The sequence below is a fragment of the Nematolebias whitei genome, chromosome 9, assembly GCF_014905685.2.
Source record: "Nematolebias whitei isolate Nwh7 chromosome 9, NemWhi1, whole genome shotgun sequence".
Classification (NCBI taxonomy): Eukaryota; Metazoa; Chordata; class Actinopteri; order Cyprinodontiformes; family Rivulidae; genus Nematolebias; species Nematolebias whitei.
Genome location: NC_056506.1, coordinates 43112244 through 43116477, shown reverse-complemented (window position 1 = coordinate 43116477; position 4234 = coordinate 43112244).

The following is a 4234-nucleotide window of genomic DNA, read 5'->3' as shown; positions in this document are numbered from 1 at the left end:
CTTTCGATTATCATTACTATTTTACAAATGTTTGATAATCAAATTGTGTTAGTTCAAACCATTTCCAAATGTTGAAGTGAACTACTCATTTTTAAATCAACTGTGAAACAGTAATAATGATTTTAATCCTCATTCAAAGTAGAAATCAGGTTAATGATGCATTGTCTGATTTTCTGTCTTCAATGAGCAAGTGTGTAAGTTGGTCAAAGTTCAAGTTTCGGTCAACTGCAAGTTTACTGAAAAAGAAATGTCATGTTTAACTTTTACAGAAAGATACTAGAGAATTGACTCCACGAAGTCTGAGTTCTTCATAATATCTTCTGTCTGTTCTTAAACAATCTAATATTTTTCCTTGACTTTTTAATAACACCTTACATCACAAAAACACACCTCTGTTGGTCCATCGACCAATCAGAAAGTCCTCAAATGAACCGGAAGTGACCCTTTTTAAAAGGTGCACCACTTCCTAGTTCACAGCAGTTCCAGAGTTCAGAAGGCTGGAATTCAGGATGCTGGAGGAAGAAAATAAGCTGAACGAGAGAAGATCAGGGAATTATGAAATGTCTGTTCTGGATGATCTCACGACTCCCGAGGTTTAGCTGTTCTTACGGAGACGCTGGAAGAGTTGAAAGGAAAGCTCTACACCAACGCTGAAACTATCATCTGCAAAGGTAAAGAGTGGATCTCAACCAAAGTGTACCGTTGGGTCAAGCTGGTCTAGAAGGAGCGTGTTGTTCTGGTTAAAACAGACAAATTCCCTCACACATCTCTCTCAAGATAAACTTCATTTCCCATCTTTAAAATTCTTCTATCTGCTAGCAAATTAATCCAGAAGCAAGGGAAACAATCGCCGTATTGTTTCCGCCTTGTAAAACTAGCCTAAATAAGCTGTTATTTTCAATTTTTGCCAATTAATGTAAATGTGTGATGTGTTAAACTTGATTCTGTTAATAAATGACCCACTGTCGTTGGTGAGTCAAAGATAATTAACGTCTCACGTAACATGTTTAATAATTCAATGCACGATATTATCCAGTCCAGAAAAATGAAAGAATCCGTTTAATTTATGAATATATACAGCATATGTTCATCTACAGTTTTGTTTTGAAAAGTTCCCCATTTTAATGAGAAAAATATCTAAAATACATTTTTATAAAAGCTACAAAAACATGTGTCATAGCTGTAATATCTCAAATGAGTTAAGCATGTGATAGATGACTGGTTAAAATGCTGAAATATGTATGTAGTCCAAACACCTGCAGAAGAAACTACAAACAGGAAGACAATTGTGCGAACGATGACTCAGCATTCCCGTGAGAAAGGACCAGGGCTGAAGCTCGCACTGACAGTTGATGGTCGCACCGTTACATCCGATTCCTGCAGCCCAGCAAAAAAAGAAATAACTTCTGTGCAGGGATGAGGAGCATGAAGAGATAAAGTATCAGAAATGAAAGCATTTCCAAAATCCTGCAGACCAAAAAAAACAAAACAAAATCTAAATCCCCAAAGCTCACATTCCACGGAAGTTTTCTTTCGTGTAGTACTCGGGTATTATCGAAACCCACCTTGAAATGCTAACCACAGAATACCACATCAGAGGGGAAAATGGATGCAACGGGGGCGAAATCTCCCACTCAAACGGTGGTGTTAGTACGTTTTCAGTGCGTTTTTAAAAAGAAGAATCCAAGATATTAAAACCTTGTTTTATGTTATTGTCTGTTATCAAAAATATTTCACAAACCACCAGATTTATACATTAATAACAGATCAACCTAATTCAAGAAGGTGGGCACAAAAATGGCTTTAACTCAACAGATAGAGCTAAAATCTGGTGTGGTGGTATGAGAATCAGCACCTCCAAATCTGAAGCCATGGTCCTCAGTCGGAAAAGGGTGGACTGCTCTCTTCAGGTCGAGGGTGAAGTTCTGCCTCAAGTGGAGCAGCTCAAGTATCTCGGGGTTTTGTTCACGAGTGAGGGAGGAATGGAGCGTGAGATTGACAGACGTATTGGTGCAGCATCTGCAGTATTGCGGACTCTGTACTGGTCCATTGTGGTGAAGAGAGAGCTGAGCTGTAAGGCAAAGCTCTCCGTTTACTGGTCGGTCTACGTTCCTACCCTCACCTATGATCATGAACTCTGGGTAGTGACTGAAAGAATGAGATCGTGGATACAGGCGGTTGAAATGAGTTTTCTCTGAAGGGTAGCTGGACTCTCCCTTAGAGTGAGAAGTTCAGTTATCAGGAGAGACTCAGTAGAACCACTGCTCCTCCACATGGAGGGGAGCCAGTTGAGGTGGTTCGGGCATCTGGTAAAGATGCTCCCTGGGCATCTCCCTAGGGAGGTTCTTCGGGCATGTCCAACTGGGAGGAAGACCCAGGACACACTGGAAAGACTGTCTCTTGGTTGGTCTGGAAACACCTTGGAATCCTCCCAGAAGAGCTGGAAGAAAAGATGTCTGGACCTCCCTGCTCAAACTGCTGCCCCCACGATAACTTCGGCATAAGCAGAAGAAAATGGATCCATGGATAGATGGATGGATGCCCTTCCTGACACAACCAGGCCTTGAACCTGTAGCTGCAGGATTATGAGACTGGCACTGACCACTGAGCTACTGCAACCCCCTCAAATGTTAGAGTGTAAACATCCTAAATTAAAAAAGGGCGGGGGTTCAGGGTCCGACTTTAAAATCAGCTGATAACAAATGAGGTTTAAAGACAAGTTAAAGTGTTTTGATCCAGTAAAAATGTTAAATATCTGCAATCGATACATCAAAAGGGTGTAACCTTGTGAAAATGGGGATGTCCAAGTACGTACTGTAGATCAAAATTAATTCTCTACAGTATAGCAGAAGTCATAAAAAAATGAGTATTTCCTGTAATGGTGGTGATTTCTGAGTTTGGTTCCCAGCATGCCACACGGTCAATAAATTTAACTGTTTTTATGCAAATTAATGTAAAGAAATAGAAACAGCATCCAGGAAAGAATACAATTTGTGCACTTATTGACTTGTTGCTGTATCTGATATTTGAGGTCAGCCTCTCTGTGAAAATCCTAAAATTACGAGACGTGAACTTCATTTCGAGCCATTTTCTAAGAACGCAGCTACAAATCGTTTTACATTCCATCAACTCCAAACGTGAACCAGCTCCAAATACAAACCAGAGTCCCAGGAAAATAAGTGAACGAGGGAATGACAACAGATTTTTGCGTTTGCCGTTTGAAACGTCGACCATCTTCCCTTTTCACACTCAACGAGCGATGGATGTGGAAGAAACTGGCAGGTTGTTCTAAAACTCTCCCCTCATTAGAGGCAATAACCGTAAAAACTTGGAGCCTTTTTCAGCCTCTCGCTGCCGACGCTTTCCCAAAACTGCTCAGCTCTACCTAAAACAAATGGACCACAAAACTCCCAGAGCTCTAAACCACAGCGAACATTTCCAGTTGGCCTCCTCTCACCAGTGAGGTCATCGCTCCAACGAGGAGAGAGACTGAGCGTCACTTAAACAGGAAGAGAAACCAGAAGGAAACCAGACAAAGGGCTGCTCTTTGTGTTATCTCAGAGTTTGGCCGCAAGTATTCATCAGTCAAAGAGGACGGAGTAAAGAAAAGTATCAGTTTTTTTTTTTTTCTTAAAGCTGCTTCAAGTGTTTGGGTTTGTCCGTTTTACTGGATTTAGACCAAAATATGGTACTTTCAGTTCTTTTGATTTAAAACAACCAAGACGGAACAATTTATTACATTTATGGACTATAAATTATGGGCGGCTGTGGCCGAGTGGTTAGAAGAGTCATCCTCCAATGTAAGAGTTGGGGGTTCAATTCCACCAGCAGCCACACGCCGAAGTGTCCATGGGTAAGACAATGAATCCCTCATTGCCTTTGATGTGAGTCCCATCGGTGTATGAATGAAAGCACTGATTATTCTTTGTAGAGATCTAGTAAGAGTGCTGTATGAATGGGTACATGAGGGCAAAGATTGTAGTGTAAAGAGCTTTGAGTGTAGGCCTGTCGCGATAAATTCTGCCGGGCAATTAATTGTCTCCGAAATTATTGCGATAAACGATAATATTGTTTGAAATTTGACAATAATTAGTAATTATTGTCAAATTTAAGAAGAAATGTTGGTTTAAAATGGTTGAAAAAGAGTCACAAATCTGGGATGATAATGGATCCTTCCATGAAACTTAACAGTCATGTAAACATGATTGTTAAATCCTGTTTTTTCCAGTTGAGG